Source organism: Rhineura floridana, chromosome 4 (genome assembly GCF_030035675.1).
Source record: "Rhineura floridana isolate rRhiFlo1 chromosome 4, rRhiFlo1.hap2, whole genome shotgun sequence".
Lineage (NCBI taxonomy): Eukaryota > Metazoa > Chordata > Lepidosauria > Squamata > Rhineuridae > Rhineura > Rhineura floridana.
The window spans coordinates 30,510,687-30,530,873 of NC_084483.1; positions in this window are offsets into that span (position 1 = coordinate 30,510,687).

Here is a 20,187-nt window from a genome sequence, read left to right on the forward strand (position 1 = left end):
ACCCCCATTTCATGCCTCCTCTTTCATCCTATTCTGCAGCCCTCTTTGCATGCACACCCAGTTTTCACCTTCACCCCTTTTTTCCTCTCAACTCCCCTTTGAGCACACACACACACCATTTTAAACAGTGGGAGAGGTATGAGTAAAGCAGGGATTAAGGAACATGAGAGGGGGAAAGTGTTGGTTTTAAACAATGGAAGAGGTTTGAGTAAAGTAGGGATGGAGGAACCCTGAGAAAAAACTATTGGTTTTAAACAATAAGAGAGGTTTGAATACAGCAAGAACGGAGTTGGAAAATACTCTGTTGGATCCATGTTAGCTTTTTGGTCTTAGCTTCTGTGTTGTACTCATCTTCCTATTTCTCCTTGTTAAAAAAAAGCAACCCTCAGTGTTCCTTCCTTTCTTCCCAATCTATTCAGACCTCTCCTGGTGTTTTAAACCACCACTTTTCCCCTCTCACTGTCCCTTTCTGTCCTCAATGCTTCACTAGGACAGGAGAGGATCTCAGCATTATTAGAATATGCACATATAGTTCAGAGGTTACATCCCCACTTTGCTCCTCCGGCTCCATATTTCTATGGAGCTGAGGCCTGGCCCTCCAGTACAATGACATTCTTAGGCAAATATTGTATAGGAGACAAGTCAGATAATTCACCTTGTGCTAGACAAAAGTGTTGGCATGGACAAGTGAGACTTTTCTAATTGCTGTTTGTGGCCAAGTCACTCTCTCTTAACTTATCTTATATGAGATAATCCTAAACTATGCCATCCTAAGCATCTTGAGGAATAAGTGCATTGTGGTGTGGGATGCTTATACTGTAATCCTTGCTTAAATAAGCCCTTGGGAAAATCAATGCAAAAGTTCCTCCAGTAGACATTATAAGGCTGACTTTCAGGGCTGCCTGTGGTGTGGCAGCCATTGCTTACCCTGAATTCTATCAGCCTGTGCTGTGCACAGAGGCAGTCAAGTACAACCTGACAGCATGTGAAGATCTTTGAACATGTTGACCTTAAGCACTCCTCTGTGCACACTTGAAAATCCCCACCTAGAGCAATGAATGCATGCAGAGGTGTGCATGTGTCCTAGGCTGGGGCAGGCAGAAGAGACATCAGGATTACTGATAAAATCTCTGCAAGGTTTGCTGTAGATCATCAAGTAGATCTTATTTTTTTGTTTTTGCCACAGTTGGTTTTGCATCTCAGTTTTAGCATTCCTTGCCTGTAAAATATAATTATTAATTGGTTGCCTTTAACCAGATCTTAGTGTAGGTCGGCTAGCCTGTTTTAGAGTTTTATGTAAGAATTCTGATCTGTAGTATCTTATGTGTAGATTTGTTCTTCTATAAACAAGTCATCCCAGCAGGTTGCAGTAGGTAATTGCTCCACCCCTGAGTTACCATTTTTAACCTGGTTCTGCCCCTTCCCACCATTATTTTACAACTGGTTCTGGGGTTCTGATAACAGATAAAGAAGATCCCATAGGCCTGAAGTCTGCCTGTCTGTGCTGTACATCTTCACATGGCAATTCAGCACAAACAGGAACTGTCACCCCAGGCATAGTTATGAGAATAAGACCTTACTTAAATCACTGGGCAAGAAGGTGATGGCCATTCAGAGGGTAGGGCCACTGGCTGCATGGAGGCCAGGGGCAGGACCAATGGATCTCAATCCCCTTCCCTCTCCACATGTTCAGTCAATGCATGGAACTGAAGGTGAGAACAGGGCTACTGTGCTATTGCTTCACCATATCCCAAGCTTGTAAGTTGCTACTCAGCTCATATGGACCACACCACTCATCTACCAACCTCTGGTCTACTTATCCCAAATCCTCAACACTAATTTGATTGTATTCATTGCCTCTTTGTCTTGTCTCTCACAAAATAGGGATATATAGAGGCATCTTAAACCATAAACAGGAAGCCTATTTGTTCCCCTGAGTCATACTACTCAGGCCTAGGACTATTGATCTTGAGTGTCTGAACATTGAATGCATTTCCCCAGAAACTCAGGAAAAGGTCTCCTGGCTCTGCTACCAATGGGTGATCTGAAAACCTGGGCCCTTATGCATGCCTAGCATGCATTATACATTCCTATCTATGGCAGGCAGGGGGGACCATGGCTATCTAGATTTTGTTGGACTCCAATTTCCATCAGCCCTGGCCAACAAGGTGAAAGGCCAAGGATGTAGTCCCACAACATCCAGAGGATCACAGGTTCTCCATCCCTGTTCTGTAGTCTCTAAGGCAGCCTTTCCCAACCAGTGTGCCTCCAGATGTTGTTGGACCACAACTCCCATCAGCCTCAGCCAACATTGCCAATGGTCAGGAAAGATGGGAATTGTGGTCCAACAACATCTGGAGGCACACTGGTTGGGAAAGGCTGCTCTAAGGAGTTCAATTCCAAACTTCTCGAGCAAAGCTACATATAACAGAGGTGTTCTAACCTTTAGCATTAGCTTGGAGTGATTAATGTAACAATCCTAATCAATCTTGGAGAAAGTGTAGTGGTTTAGATGGATTTTGAATGTAAGTAATGGTGTGCTTATTGCACTTGTTTTTGTAGTTGTAGTTGGGACTTTAACTTTGAAATTATTTAGTTCAGGGTTGGGGAACTTTTTTCAGCTCAAGGGCTGCATTCCCTTCTAGGCAACCTCTGGGGGTTGTGGGGGGACATGCCAGTGGTGGGTGGGAGCCAGAGGCAGAAGTGATGGAGCAATGAATGTAATTTTTACCTTTGTATGGTCGGCTAATTTCTGCACACACCCCTCTCTATCCTCCATCCAGGCAAGCCATAGACCTTATAAGAGTTCAAAGGCACATACCAGCCAGAGACAAACACACTCAAGGAAGGCAGGAAGGAAGGCTGTTGAGGGGTGTGGCCTGGTGAAAGTGTGTGTGGCTAAGGAAGAGATGTGGCCTGCAGAGAGGGCCAGTTAGAGAGACTTGGACAGCCACATTTGGCCCAGGCCTGAGGTTCTCCACTCCTGATTTAGGCAATATGTGAAATATATTCCTGGAATATATTATATACTAACAACTTGGTTAAAAACGAAATAATCATCAACCTGCACATATGCCAGCGATTGCTGTTCTAATAACCCTACTGTAATAATTATTTTCTAGGTTAAGAATGAGGAGATGCTTTCCTTGCCTAGCTGGTCTCCCATGCTTAAAGTAAACAGTTAAAATGTAATGGTGCCCAATTTCACAATACATCAGTTTCATCTATGAGTCTCTTGGGACCACTTTTGCAGAGTCCAGGGAATGCCTTAAGCATTGCTGCGGCATGATGAAGAAAAAGGATGCAGGATTCATGTTGTTTTTTAGATGGCTTTGGAAGGAAACCTGAGACAGAAGGCCTGCTGAGTGCAACAAAATTGGCCCATAAAGTGCAGATTCTCTGTTATCAAAACAGCTAAATGTTTCTAATCAGACAGGGAACTAGGGAGGCAAACTCCTTGAAAATAAGAAACATATAGAAACATAAGAAACATACAAAATAAACTTATGGCATTTTTTGTTTTTGTTTTTTGTTTTTAAAAATGATCATATTTGCAGTGTAGTCATATTTTCCCAGTGGTCAAAGGAGCAACCCTGAATTTAAGAGTTATAAAATAGGAAGGTGGTTAGAAGATTGTCTGGGCAATTTACCTAGGCAGCAACCTCAGGATAATGAGTGTCATTGACTTGCAAATGGGTAGTTTCAGTATTCCATTCTCAATTTTTCTCCTTTCCCTTCATGCCGAAGGGCATGCTGGATATCACGAGCTCATGTTCTCTGTCTGGAATGCTTTGAAGCATAGCAATAGGTATGATAAATGCAAACTCCTTTGCCGTATGCAATTAAATTGCAATCAGCAACCTAGTGCCTATCCCACCTCTTTTTGAAAATTGATATGCTGTTGTCCAAATCTTGGATAATTCTACCCCTGTTGCAGGAGCTGAACCTTGGAACCCATGGCATCATTGAAAAGGGACAACCGGACTGGGTCCATGATGAAATTAAAAGAGATGAAGTATATGCACTGGGGGGGGGATTTTATACAGCGTATCAACTTTGCTGTTTGATCAGTGGAGCTATATGTAGAACAGGCAAAGCCAATGTGGTGCTCTCCAGATGTTGTTGGACTACAACTCCCGTCATTCCTTATTATTGGCCATACTGGCTGGGGCTGATAGGAACTGGATTCCAAAAGCATCTGGAGGGCAGCACGTTCGCTGCCCTGGATCTAGAAGGTTGTTAAACTAATAAAGCCATTGCAAAGACTGGAGATAGAGAGGACATTGCCCCACTGAATATGAGGCAAGTATCACATATGACAAAATTACTATAATTTGATCCTGTTTCTGAGATCATTGTCTCCCAAAGCAGTTCATATCAAGGAGAGAGAGAGAGAGAGAGATTGCTACTTTATAAAAACCTGTAAACCCAAACAATAGGCATACCCCTTTATGGACCCCCCCTCTCTTTTAGGATAGATGGACATCCTCTTGCTTACAGAGGTCATGTTGATTTTGCTGTGCTGTTTTTGTTGTAACAGTCTGAACAAATTTTAAAATATGGGATGCAGGAGTATAGTCATTCAAGGTCGGGGGGATCTTAGACCCTTTACTTTTTTGGGAACAGGGTCCCAGAAGGGTCCCTATGTCTCCAGCATCCTTTCCTGCTTATTAGAGACCATCAGAGTGAAAGGAGACATGTCACTGAGAAGACTCTTCTCAGTAGCTGTCACACTCCCCTTTCATGCTGACTGGCTCCTAGGGATGTCTGTTGTAGTGGGAGAAGGCACACACAGGAATGACTGAGGAGTATGGAGACCACTACAGAGTCAAGCAAGCAAGGGGAAATGAAAAAGGGGGGAGTGAGTAGAACTTGGGCTTGAGGGATCTCTCCCTCCCTCTCTGCTGCACAGTAGCCTCCAGTTAGTTAGTTTGTTTGTTAAGTAGGATCTTATTCTCAACCCAGCAGCAAAAAAAAAAGGGGGGGGGGAGATGTGTGGTCTTGTTCCAGCCCAAAGCCAGGAGTAGTATGCAAGGAGGAGGGAAAAAGAGAAGAAATACATGGGGGGGGGAGAAAGAGAGGATTGAAGCATGGAAAATCCTAATCCTAACCTCTGGTGTTGGCTGCACCACACACTCACATTTAGGCATATTCATGTGCATTTCACCTTACCATGCATGACACACATATATAGAACATCATTAAAAGCTGAAACACTATCACATGCAAAGTTCCCTCCTGAAACTCATAAACTCTGCCCAAATGCAGTTACTCTTGAGTCTTACAACCAAGAAGGAAAACTCAGCAAAGTTCCTTATCTTACAGCATCTTAGTACATTTGCCCATGTACGTGCATAGAAAATAGTAGATCTAGCTGAAAGGCAACACATGGAGATCTGCATTGATCATTGCAATGCATCACTAAGGGAAAGTACTCCAAATAAAGTAAGAGACTGAAAGATCATTTTATGGTATGATCTTAGAAGATTGTAAAATCTTAGGAGGCATGCCTGTGTGGTGGCATAGCTGTGAAAGCGCATGGCGTGACTATTATGAAGGAACTGTGCACTACACCACTGAGGATGTAATCCTGAGACAGCTCAATCATTTAAAAAGGGACTTAGGTTTTTCTCAATTAGAATCCGTTTTGGGGTGGGGTTTTTTAAGGATGCTGTACTCCCTATGTACAAAAATCAACATGCAAGTTAGGTAAAAATCTAAAATGAAAATGAGGCCACATATAAGAAGAGCCTGTCTGCTTGATCAGGCCAAAGGCCCATGTAGTCCAACACTCTGTTCTCACATTGGCCAGCCAGGTGCCCATGGGAAGCCCGCAAGCAAAACCTGAGCACAACATAACTCTCTCCATCTGTGATTCCCAGCAACCGGTATTTGGAGACATACTGCCTTCAGCAGTGGAGGTAGAACATGTTCAGCTGGCAACTTTAAGGAAAGAGATGTTGGAGTGTGTCCTATTTTTTTAATATCAAATTTTCCATGTCTCTGATCCATAGTCTTATCTGCGCTCTGATCATACCTCTGAATAACACAACATTATTGTATTGACATTGTAAATTGCATATCTTTGCAGTGGAACCCATGATCCCGTTTACTGTACTTGCACACCTGGAGCTGATGAAGTGACAAGACCAGCCTTTGTACGTGGCAGCATCTCTGCCTGTTGGAACTCTCGCATCCGTAAGGAATCACTGAATTAAGATCAGTGGCGTTTGGGGAATTATGGACTATATTGCTGTGTTCTGCTAAAGCATCCTGACTTCTTACCTTTATTCATTTTAGAGAAAAGGCCTTTTCACCCATCAAGGAATGAAAGACGGATTTGGCTGTGAGAGAGGATTCTCTACGCTGCAGAATGAGCACTGAATGTGGCACTGGGTACAGAATTCAGTGTCCTGAATTTTAACTTGTTTTTTAAAAAAGGTTTCTAGGCCAAATGTTAGTGAAAATATTCTTCTAAGTGTACGTGGGCAACGCCTACTGAAAATTCAGAAGTCAGAGACTGGAGAGTAACTGAGTAAGATTTTCAGTGCCCAGAAGGTGGTGTTCAGGGGCCAGAAAAGCCCCTTATTCTGCAACTCTGCATTCTGCAGCATGAGAGAGAACATTGCCAAGTAAGCAAGTCCTGAAACGTTGCTCTGGAGGGTTGGGGGAGTCTCCAGAACAGCATGGGAGGTGACATGGGTGGTTACAGGGGGAAGGGGACTCAGGAAAAAATTGTCCCCCTCCCAACAGGAGTTTGCAATGAGTCTTATTCCCTTCTGCGAATGAAAGGAGCCTTTCCATTTGTGCAAAGGATACTCTGGATCCAACCCACTAGTATTTCCCCTCACGAGTGTTGAAATCGGAATGGTAAAAGCATCAGCAGGCATTGTGAGTTTCCCCCCGTCCTATTATTTGTTCTGTGTGGACAAATAGATTTTGCAGATTTGATTCCTTACGTATTTGTGTGTTTTCCTCTCTTTCCTATCTGTGTGTTGTACAAAGGTTCCCAAAGACATAACGCAGCCGTGCCATCTCAGAAATCATATAGGGATGGCTTGCTGGAATGACCCCTCTCCATATCAACATCTCTCTCTCCTTGTGGCAAGGAAAAGAGGCTAGTTTAGAAATCTCTTCTCTGCAGCATTTCATCTTTCTGTGTGAAAAAGATGTTGACATGCGGTGCTTATGGATCAGCTATAGCCCACATTCATTCTGAGATGGGACAGTTCCTTGGCAGAACAAGGTCCTGGAAGCAACTCTTATTGGATTGTTGTATATTGTTGTATATTGATAAAAATATGGTTAAAACAGGTGCAAAGTACTGCATTTGACAGCAAACATTGTAAGAAAGTTAAATAATACCTAATGATGTGGTTGTCTTTTTACATAAAGAAAATACTTTTCTTGGGCAAGAATGGAACAGAAACATTTGTTTTGAGAAACATGTGCTGTTGCATTAACAGTGCACATAGTTTTTAATCAGCCGGATTCTGTGAACATGTTGTTCTTGCGGGGAACAGATTGAGCTGTTCTTTGTGTTGCTGGTAGCCAGCTCAGCATGAGTGTCAGGATGATTTTTGTTGTTGCTGCGGCTCTAACCCAAAATTCCTAATTTCTCCTGCAATGCAAAACTTTTGATTCAGGTGTTTTGTAGGACATACACTCAGGTTACTGTGAGGCCCTCACAGTAGCTTGGCTGGTACTCTGTGTGAACTGAGGGCCAAAGTAGTTAAGCATCAACCAAACAGCATGTACATTTTTTTCCTATCTCATGGACAAACAATGGGTGCTGTCCAATGTTAGTCATACTCAGAACAAACCCATTGCAATCAGGAGACTTAAGTAACTTAAGTCCATTTATTTCAATGGGTCTACTTGAGTAGGATGGATGTTGGATATCATCCACTGTTCTGTATGATGTATTGTAACTACCAGCCCTTGCTTTTGGAAAAGGCTGGGCTTCTATAGTTGGATCCTGTGCATGCAATTGAATTCAGTGTGATTTGTTCCTATATCAGTGTGCATAAGAGTGCATCTCTAGTCTTCAAGTATGGCATCTTGCTTAGTGTCATTGAGGAAACCAAAAAGAAATAAATTAATTTCACAATAACTCACCCCTCTTCAACTGGAATAAGATATAATTCAGTAACAGAAAAGGCATGTAAGTGGCAAGACAAAAAGTTTTGGATTAAGCTCCTAGACCTGCATGCTTCCCATAGGCATCTGGTTGGTCGCTATGAGAACAGGATGCTGGACTAGACAGGTCTTTGGTCTGACCCGCAGGGCTTTTCTTAATATAAACCAGATGGTGGGGACCTTTGGCCCTCCAGATGCTGCTGAACTACAACTCCCATCAACTGCGGCCATTGCCCTTGTTTGATGGGGGCCAATAGGAGTTGTAGTTCTGCAACATCTGGAGGGCCAGAGGTTCTCCACCCTTGATGTAAAAGGTCTATTTAATTGCAAACTAATACAAGTGCAGTGTCATAGCAAGAAAATTATTTTATTTATTTATTTAACTTGTATACCACTTTATATTTCAAAAAAATCTAAAAGTGGTTTACATTTCAATGAAAATCAATATAAATTCTATTTTAATACAGTTGCTAATAATAAGAACAATAATCCACATTTTAAGTAATGCAATTGAGCAATAAATTTCTAGACAATGTACATAAAATGAAAATAAAGTGAATCATATACAAAACAAAAAATAACAATTTAAAATATATCCAAAAAATCACATGAATCTTACAAAAAATAGTGTACTTGCTAGCTTATTTGTTCTGAAAATTCACAAATTATCAAATTGGAAAGAAAATTGAAATTCTTCTTCCCTGAAAGCACTATGTTTACTCAGAAAATCGGAGTGCTGTAACACTGTCATAAAACTGATCCAGCTTAGTAGTACTTAATTCAGACATTATTCTGTCCCTAGGAATGGATGGATCAGCCTATTTGTGGTGTGTCTGTTTTGCAATCATTCATTCATTATGTTCGGTAAAGCTTTTTCATTAATTTGCATTTTTTTAAAAAAATCTGCATGACAATTGTTATTTAAAAATGTATTTTTAAAAGCTGTTTTCTCACAAAATAATATTTTAAATGCATTTTAAGATAAAATACACTTATAAAGTAGGCATTTCTAAATGCACTTTATTCTGAAATACACAAAATGTATATTTGGATATTTTTTTTGAGCTGAGATCTGCACCCCTAAATTCAAAGTAGGTTGAAATAGAAAAGATAATTATGTTCAGATCTGCACATTAGTCTGCAATGTGTGTGTCAGGTTTCATCAGAACCTGCAAGTTCCTCTTGCATCTCTATCTCCCACAGGCAGTGTAACAGAAAAAAGACATCACAAGCGAGGAAGAGGCAGCCAGAAGAAAACTGCCATCTGAAACAGAAAATGCATCCTGAATCTGAAAGCACTTACAGGAAATTGTACTGTATCTTCATTTGCTTATGTAAAGTAAAAAAGAAAAGAAGTAGTGAGCTCCGGAACACAGTTGCCAGGAATCTTTGTCCACTAACCAGGAAACTAATCTGGAGCATCTAGGGATATGCTGTGGTTACATGGAGAGAGAAAGCATTCTATGCTTGTTCAAAGGCAGTCTACTTTGTTGTAATTGTATCTGCTCCAGACTAGGCCCTGAGTGCTGAAAACCAATTGTGGGCTACAATTAGATGTTTGGATAGAGCCCAAAGGATGTTTCATTCTAAACCCTCTGCTAGACTACAATTCCCAGAAATCCCAGTGTTGTGCCTAATTCTACTGTGTCTTGGTTCCATGCTTGTCTGTAGGTATTTGTGAAAGTTTTAAATAAGGTCAGAGAGGTTTCTAAATATGCCCATGGCAGGGTTTGGGATCAAAACAGAAGGAAAGATCATGGTAAAAATCCTGCGTCAGAGAGAGAGAGAGAAACCCTACTACTCTCATGCAATTCAGATTGCTAGCAAGCCTTGTGTAAACAAACCCAGCAAAAGACAGATGGAGTAGCAGAAATCATAATTATTGTTTAATGAAGCCAATTTGAAGCCCTCCTTTTATCTCCCCCCAACCCCCTCCCCGTGTGTTTATTGAATCAGTTTGAGTCCTCTCTGTTGGACAGACCTTCTGGCCGTTTGCTTAACCTGCCTATGACATCACCCCAAAGTCGAAAGTTCTGAAAAATGTGAATTCCACAGTCTCCGGATCCCACATGGGGAAAAGATCACATTAGCTGGCCTTCTTGTGGGAAAAGGATGAAGGGAGCCATTCACTCAGCTCTTAAGCCGGGTGGGTTCCACTTGAGCTGCAGTAATACCACTGAAGTATGCAATCTCTTTCATCTGAAACTGGCCCTCTCCTTTGCATAAATTCTGCAAATAGCATATTTTTTCTATTTGGGATGATGGGACTATTAATCCCAGTCCCATTCCTAGTGGGGAAGGACACTCTGTTGAGTCTAATGAGTGACTGCTGCTGCTGCTTACATTGTTGACACCTTCCTTTGCTCTAGAGTAAATTACAGGGACACCAGGGCAAGGGGCAGTGGCAATGGTGGTGGGCACTCACCAGCTGCTCACCTTGATCTTGGTTGCATGTGTTTGAACAGGAGCACTCCCTTTTTTGAGCGCCCGGTTTGAATGCTCGCAACGTCCTTAGTCTTTAAACCCCGAAGAGCCAGTTCACGTGTACAGTTCCACGAATGTGTGATCTGCCTCCATTGAAAAGCATTATGGCTGAAGGGATATGAGACCTCTGTCTACACTTACGTTATTTATTTAGAAATATTTGCAGGGCCACCTTCCAGGTCAAAAAGCCCTTTCATGACAGCTTCCATAAAAGCATAAAATTGCAGAACACCATTACAACAACATAACCCTATGCATAGTGTTTTGCTGTTATTTTTGTTTCCTTGTATGCCTTCAGATGTCAAAATGCATAGAATTTACCAAGATCTCATGGCCAGGCTAACTACAGAACATTACCTGTTCAGAGTGGTAGCTCTTATACATTGCTGCTTATTCTGCAATGACAGTAGATGGTTACAAATACTTATACGATTTCTCTGCCGTGTGCAGTGTCCCCCCCCCCATGTTTGGCAAGGTTTCTCTTCTGACTGACACTTTTTCCTTATAACATTGTGGATTATGACTCTGTTTAATCTGTAACTTGGGCCAGTTTACTTGAGGGATCGCCTTGCCTCATATGTGCCTATTTGGCTGCTTCTGTCTGTGGAACTTGCCCTTGTACAAGTGCCAGATAATCTTTGTTCCACACAGCAGCACCTATGCTTTGGAACTCTGTGCCTATTGATATTAGGCAGGCATTCTTGCTATATAGTTTTGGACACCTGCAGAAAACGTTTTTATTTCAGCAAGCCTACCCAGACATATAATTTAGTTATGCACGCTTGTTTTAACACGTTTTGCTGATTTTATCTGTTTCATGGACAATTATTATGTAGATCGCTTAGAGATTTTTCTAATTAAGCAGTCTATAAATGTTTCTAAATCAAGGACAGTGACCCTAGGCCTGGGGGCCAAATGCTTCCCTATCTGGCCCTCAGACTCTCCCCACGCCACACATCTTCCTGAGCCTCCCCGCTCAACAGCTCTGCTTTGTACTCCCCTTGAAATCTGTCCTTGAAATCTGATCATGATTCTTGCTTGCCTGGATAGAGGATGTGTGAGTGCAATAAATACTAGCCTACTGGAGAAAGGTAACTTTCACACTTATTCTGCTCACGTCTGCGTTTTGCATGTGGCTCCCCTAAAGTTTACCTAGAAGAGAATGTGCCCTTGGGCTAAAAAGAGGCTCCACCCCTGTTCTATATAAATAAAAAAGAAAACAAATAAATGTATCATAAGATTTCTCTTCTGACTGAAGCTTTCCTCATGCTGAGAGCACTTGTAAGATTTGTTTCCAGTGTGAATTCTCTCATGCTTCTTAAGAGTTAAGAGACCCCTGCTGACCTCACAGAGCCCACCATCTGTGTATTGTGGCCTGCTAGATGCTTGGCAACTGCCCTCTCTATTTCTATAGTCCCTTAATGGTAGCAAAATATGGAGGCTTATTGAGCCCTGATGGGCTGCTATACATGTTTAGTGGACTGTGTTCAGAACTGCATGTCACAGGTTTGGATGTCCTGATCTGTCTGTAGCTAGTACCCCCAAAGCAAGGTAATAAGGTTGGTGGTTGCAATGCTATGGACAGCTCCTAAATGAACAACTTGCTCCAACAAAGGCTGGAGGTGAACTGTGGCCTTGTGGGTCTCTGCCACCAGGCCACCCCTTAATGGATTAAACCAGAAGCATGGAAATCATGGAGTTTTTCAAGGAAGAAGGTTGGTTGCAGTAGAAACTGGTGCCTTTTGGGACTGGTAGGTCAGAAGGCACAGAGGCCAACACAGTAGGGGGAGCCAGAGCAAGTGGCTGATGCAGCTAGAGCCAATGATAGGTGGAAACAACTAATTTTGGTTTTGTCCCCATCATCCTTCCTGCTGAATTCTATGAGGGCAACGCTGAGAAGGAAGAGGCTGACAGCCAGCACTACTCGCTAGACTGGTTGTAAGGAAGGAGGTAGGCAGTTTGGGACTGGCTGAGGACGAACTCAGCTTGATGGGACACAGTGACCCATTTTTCCTAATGGAGTAACCTTCTCTGGCTGGGGTTGTACAGAATGAATGGTGGATGCTGATACCTAGCAGATGTCCTTCTTTCAGAAAGAACAGATGAGAAGGTTGTAGTAGTGTTACATAACGTGATGTGTGTCTGCTGCAAAATGTGAGAGTGCACCGATGCAGATCTTGATGGAGATCTCAGCTGGATTACTCACCTCATCAAATTTTGCAAAGCGGTTTTGATTCAAAAACATGTGCACAAAAATGTATAGTTCCAGGGGGAAATGCACCAAAAAACATACAGAAATGTATGTTCTAGGTGAAGAATATGTACAGATAGCATACAAAATGTGTATAAAACACATACAAGTGTGATTTTTGTATGTGTTTTGAAATCTGCCCAAACCCAGGACAGAATAGGCCTATAACTGAGCACGTGTACAGCTGACACAGAATGGAAATCATCTGAGACATTCATCCCTACTTAAACTCTTAAGAGCCACTTCAGACAACGGAACCACCAAAAACAGCAGTTCCACTCCATATACGGTGGAAGATCGGTCTCCGCTCTGTGCTTTGTTGCCAGGCTGAAGCCAGCCTTTCCCAGGATTCTCTGGCAGTAGCATGGAGACAAAACACTGGGTAAGGATCAGTTCCTGTGGTGAGCCAATACAAAGAAATAGCTGGCTGAAGGTGGCCTACGTGTGTCGTGGCGGGGAGGGAGGAGTAATTGACTGAATGGCCCCTAAGTCCCACTGGACTACTTGAGACCACATCCTTAGTAGTCACAACTATGGTGATCAATGGGGTCAGGAGCAGGGCTTCTGTGACTTTAGAAGCTGCAGGAATGCCCGTCAGAGAGTCAAGAAGAGAAATTGAGGACAGCGACAGGAAAAGCTTCATGAAAATCTTGAAAGCACAGTAGCATGGCCAGAAGAATGCTGACAGTGCAATCCTAGTCATGGACCTATCAGAAATCTCCAGTGACAGGAATCAATCCAGAAGGGGGTAGGGTGGGAGGAGGGTTTAGGGACAGCTATTCTGGTAAGAAAAAGAAAACGGGCTCCCCTGAGTTGCAGTTAACTACAATAGATTGTATTAATAGTTGTGCTTGCTAATAGCTCAGAGATAGCAAGGGGATGCATTGCCAAGTTTGGCATGCAGATAATCCACTAGGAAGGACAGATATATGGCTAGAATCCTTCTGGCTTTTAAAATGTGGGGTTTGCCCCCATATTCAGCAATCAGTCATCTTTGGAAAATGAGGCTGCATGGGAGCTGCTATATTATATTATAGTTAGGTTATTAGCTACACCACTACAGGGTCGTGTAGTGGTCAGAGTGCTGGACTAGGACATGGTTCAAATCCCCATTTGCAGAGCTAGAATTGTTGGAGTAGTTTAACTGTCATGCTCTCTTCCCACAGAACTCTGGGAATTGTAGCTTTGTCAGGGGAACAGGGGTCTCTTAACAACTGTCAGCACCCTTCACAAGCTGCAGTTCTCAGGACTCTTTGGGGGAAACCATGACTGTCTAAAGTGGTGTGACACTGCTTTAAATGCATAGTGCAGATGGGACCTAGGATTGCAGCCTTAGTCTAAAAGTAGAAACGGATGGAAAGCACAATTCCATAGATGTATACTCAGAAGGAGGTCCCATTGACTTTACTGGGGCTTATTCTCCAGTAAACGGCTGTAAGATAGCAGCCTTAGTTAGTATGACTTTGTGTTACTTACTGTTTTGTAAGCTACAAAAGCATGCAATTGAATAAAAATATTGTTGAGAAAAGTGGAACTGGGCAATTATTTCATGAAGGAATGGAATGGGGGAAAATTGAGATGATGCAGCCCTGTAACCAGCCTTCCTTGTTAGGTAGAGCAGACAGATTTCTAGGTGGGGCATTTGGGGGGCAGAGGCACATAGCACTAGCCAATCCCATCCCCCTCACTGGTAGAGAGGATGTGAGTGCCAAGCCAGGGGAAGGGAATGGCAGTGACCTTCCCCCTCATTCCTTGTCCATCCATAAAGTGTGTTAACTTACATCAATGGAGTTTAATCTGTTGGAATTGTCTCACCCTTTTTTGAGAGATCCCCAAGAATATCAGACTCAAAAGGTTGACTTTGCCTATAGCTACAGTCCTCTTTCACCTTTGGTCTGTCCCTGTGTACTGATTCTTCATGAAATAAACTACTTTGGTAATGACAGTAAGCTCATGAGCTTGGCTTTTATGCTACATTTTAGATTCCACCCAAAAAACAATCTTGTCCATACTACAGTAGGGCCCCACTCATTCGGCAGGTTAGGTTCCAGACCCCCACCAAAAAGCAAAAACCGCTGAAAAGTGGATCAGCTGTAGCACGGGGGTCTGGAACCTAACCCTCTGATTGCGCCAGAGGAGGAGATCAGCTGTAGCGCGCTGCAGCTGATCTTCCCCTTCTCCAGTGTGATCAGCTAGAGTGTGTGTCTGACTGCCCCCAAGGAGCAGAAGATCAGTTGTAGCATGCTACAGCTGATCTTCCCCTCCTCCGGTGAGATCAGCTGGAGCACAGGGAGCTCCAGCCCCCCCTCCAGCTGATCGCCCCGCTGGTGCCGTATTAGCAGAATGCCGAAAAGCAGGGCGCTGAGAAGTGGGGCCCTACTGTACAGGTTTACAGAAGGGCAAAGAGAAAACAAATACTTTAGGGTGTGTTTGTTAACTCTTCCTTGAGGATCCCTTTAGATTTTTGTTTCTGTTGGACAGTCAAGGGTAAACTGTTTAACTGACTGCAATATAAAGAGCTAAGCAAGCAACTGAAAACTAATTGTGGAAAGTAATTGGATTTTTTTTACTGGTTGCTGGGTTGATTTTTCTGTCCAGAAACCCTGAAAAGGCCTCATACTAAACTGCACACATTGGAAAAATCAGAAATTAGGCTTGAATCAGGTAGCTGTAGTGTACACAGCAATATTTCTATTCCTCTAGAGCTGTCTTCATCCTTTGCTCAAGTACTCAGATAATCAAGAAAAAGAAGAAGAAGAATAGCTGCTATGATTGTGAATATAGTGAGTACTTTAAAAAAGTAAAGGGGAACTTAGGGTAGCCATTTTTTCCAGATCATTTAAAGTTATCTCTTTATTTCACCTTTCAGCAATAAGGACCCAATACTGTTCTACTTATTATTACTGCAAAATAAACTCTTACTGCAGGCAAGCAAACATGCTTCTTTATTGCTGGCTGGGTAGAGAACAAAACTGAAACTGAAAAGCAGAGCAAAATAAAATCTAAGGGGTGGAGTTTAACTCTAGTCCATAATACAAAGTTCTAATATTTAACTCTTCAATGGTCATTTTCCTTTACAGTCTGTTTTATTTCATGATCACTAGAGTAATTATAGGGTGATTGTGATCATGAAAAATCCATCCTTAGCCACGGAAAGTCTTGTGTGAGCAGACTTTTGGGTGCTCTTCCAGATGAGGCTTTTGTTGTGCACTCTCCCTGCTTTGTTCATTGAATTTTTTAGAGGATCCTATTCTTAAATTGCTCCTGTTCTTAAAACAAGTTATCACTCTTTAAATAGAGGTTGCTGTGCCGCTGCCCCCCGCCCCCCGGCTACAGGGCTGAGACAATGTAGGTAATTACAAGAGGTAAAGTGGCTTGGCAGATGGCAGCTTAGGAGAACGGGTTCAACATGACAAGAGAGCTTGAGAGAAACTTCGAGTCATAGCAGGAGCTGTGGAAAAACTGGGCATTTAGTCCACATGCAAAATTCCTCCTGATTTTCTGAGAAGGCCTCAGAATAAGGCAGGCACCAAGAGCAAAAGCTGCTGAAAATAAAAGGATATTGTTCCCCAGGGGTATGGAAGAAACCTTTGAAATTCTCAGATCACACAATATTTTCCTTTTCAGAGGGTGTCACTCCAACACACCATCAGTTACACATTATGGTTCCACATCCCTAGAATAGAACTCTCTAGGGGAACGCATCAATCATTATAACAGAGATCTCTGTTCTGGAACACTCACTGAGCTTAAAATAATACCTGCTTTGCTTTACATCAAACAATACTCCTGCTTTGAATGTATTTATAGAATTTTTTGTTGTTGGTTTTTATGTTCTTAGCAATGTGCTCCTCAAATTCTTTTTTAGCATCCCTTATTGTCTTCTTGCATTTCTTTTGCCAGAGTTTGTGTTCCTTTTTATTTTCTTCATTCGGACAAGACTTCCATTTTCTGAAGAAAGACTTTTTGCCTCAAAGAGCTTCCTTGACTTTGCTCGTTAACCATGCCGGCATCTTCTTGGCCCTGGCGGTACCTTTTCTGATCTGCGGTATGCACTCCAGTTGACCTTCTAATATAGTGTTTTTAAACAACTTCCAAGCATTTTTGAGTGATGTGACCCTCTGGACTTTGTTTTTCAGCTTTCTTTTTACCAATCCCCTCATTTTTGTGAAGTTTCCTCTTTTGAAGTCAAATGTGACCGTGTTGGATTTTCTTGGCAATTGGCCATTTACATGTATGTTTAATTTAATAGCACTATGATCACTGCTCCCAATCGGTTCGACAACACTTACATCTCGCACCAGGTCCGGGTCCCCACTGAGGATTAAGTCCAGGGTTGCTGTCCCTCTGATCGGTTCCATGACCAACTGGTCTAGGGCATAGTCATTTAGAATATCTAGAAATTTTGCTTCTTTGTCGTGACTGGAACACATATGTGGCCAGTCTATGTCTGGGTAGTTGAAGTCACCTATTACTACCACATTTCCTAGTTTGGATGCTTCCTCAATTTCATATCTCATCTCCAGGTCTCCCTGAGCATTTTGATAAGGGGGACGATAGATCATTACCAGTATTAAATCCCTCCTGGGGCATGGTATCACCACCCACAACAATTCTGTGGAAGAGTCCGCCTCTTTGGGGGTTTCAAGCTTGCTAGATTCAATGCCTTCTTTCATGTATAGAGTGACACCACCACCAATACGTCCTTCCCTGTCCTTCCGATATAGTTTATATCCAGGGATAACCGTATCCCACTGGTTTTCTCCATTCCACCAGGTCTCCGTTATACTTACTATATCAATGCTCTCCTCTAAGACCAAGCATTCCAATTCTCCCATCTTGGTTCGGAGGCTCCTAGCATTAGCATACAGGCACTTGTAAGCAGTGTCTCTCTTCAAGTGTCTTTGGCACTTTTGGTTGGGCCTGTGATAATTTAGCCCTTCTGAATTGATATCCTGTGCCCCTGCTCTCACAATGCCTACTTCTAGGCCTACCCCTTTTAAAATTTCATCATTTCTTTGGTCTTTATCCCAGGGGGGAGGTTTATTCCGAACCAGACCTTTCTCAGCTCCTGTCGGGTTTCCCACCTCAGTCAGTTTAAAAGCTGCTCTGCCACCTTTTTAATTTTAAGTGCCAGCAATCTGGTTCCATTCTGGTTCAAGTGGAGCCTGTCCCTTTTGTACAGGCCCAGCTTGTCCCAAAATGTTCCCCAGTGCCTAACAAATCCAAACCCCTCCTCCTGACACCATCGTCTCATCCAGGCATTGAGACTGCAAAGCTGGGCCTGTCTGGCTGGTCTTGTGCATGGAACCGGTAGCATTTCAGAGGAAGCCACCTTGGAGGTCCTGGCTTTCAGCATCCTACCTAGTAACCTAAATTTTGCTTCCAGGACCTCACGGCTGCATTTCCCCGTGAGAAGAAGGAAGACGTTGCAGAGAATGTTTTTTTCTTTCTTTCCCTGCAGTAGCGGTAATCTGCAAAAGTAACGCAGAGTAGACCTTCAGTCCTCGTTTAGATAACAGGACACAATTTTGCTGGTGTCCAAGATATAACTGAGAGCAGACTGGTCTTTTAAAGCCCACTGCTTCCCTCTTCCCTTTCTCTTTTACTAGCTACTCTAATTTCATAATGAAAAAATATATCTCATTTTTATAGCTCCCTCATTTCCAGAGGCATAATTGTGTGTGGGCTTACCTGCCCCCCCATCAAGTCAATCCATCATTGCAATTGCTATATGGAAGGGATGACGTACCTTTCTTTAGCCTAAAGAACTGCTCTCTTGATAGGGAGAGATTTATTTGCAAAGAACAGCTACCTCAAGATGAAAATCATACAGCAGACATGGTGACTTCAACGAAACAGCATCTTTACGTCACTGATCAAGGACAAATTAGGCCAGTGACTGCTATGTCAGCCTAAGTTACTGAAACAGATCGGCGGCATAGTTTCCTGCTTGATCAGAATAATCCGGTATAACCTCAGGCGATTGCACTGGACATCACACATTCGTGAACATGCACCTTAACCACTAGTGCAGCCTTTCCCAACCAGTGTGCCTCCAGCTATTGTTGGACCACAACTCCCATCAGCCTCAGCCAGCATTGCCAATGGTCAGGTAAGATGGGAGTTGTGGTCCAACAACATCTGGAGGCACACTGGTTGGGAAAGGCTGCACTAGTGTATGTGTACTCTTTTCTGGGGCATATGTACTTAGACTGGTATTTTAAAATGCTCCTGTTTGAGGCTTACACACTATAGCCCCAAACTGGAGTGCGCAGTCTAATTTTATATGGCCCCTGGACTAATTTCATGCCGGTAGCAAGGGGGAAGCAGGGGGTGGTGGAAAGAAAAAGGGGCATCCTGGCTGGCATGCAGCTCCCAGGAAATTACCCTTGAGGGGAACGCAGCCCTCAACAGAAGAAAAGGTTCCACCCTCCTGCAATAGCAGAACTGAGGCATTCAGATTTTACGTTCAACAGATGTGTTTAGAGAGAGGGCAGAAAGTTTTCTTCCTTCCCATCCTGCATGTTCATGAAACACCTGACCAAAGCGTACATGTATAATAATTGTATGCTGAGGATTCTGTCCACTCGGTGGGCAACCTGATCACTGACAGGTAGGATTCCTGCATTGAGCAGAGCAGTGGTCTCAGGGGCCTTATAGGCCCCTTCCAACTCTACTAGTCTATGCTTCTGGGGTTCCCAATTGCATGGGCAGAGCCACTGTGCATGAAGGGGAAGAGACGCAGGTCTGTGGTAGAGCATCTGCTTTACATGGGGAAGATCTCATATCAGGTTTAACCACCAGGACTTCCAGGTAGGGCTGGGAGAGAGTCCTGCCTGAAATGCTAGAGCAGCCTTTCCCAACCAGTGTGCCTCCAGATGTTGTTGGACTACAACTCCCATCAGCCTCAGCCAGCATTGCCAATGGTCAGGAAAGATGGGAATTGTGGTCCAACAACATCTGGAGGCACACTGGTTGGGAAAGGTTGTGCTAGAGAGTCACTGCCAGTCAATGTAGACCTGGTGGAGGGGAACCTTAGCCCTTCAGATGTTGCTGAACTACAACTCCCATCATCCCTGGGCATTGGCCATGCTTGCTGAGACTGATGGGAGTTGTAGTTGAGCGACATCTGGAGGGCCAAAGGTTCCCCACATCTGGTGTAGATGATAGCAAGCTAGATGACCAAACGTCTGACTTGATATAAGGCAACTGCTTATGTTCCTTAGAGTCCAGTTGTTTGTTCAGGTGCTCCATGAACGTGCATAGGGTGATGACACTTAGCTAATGACACTCAGCTCTATGTTTCTCCC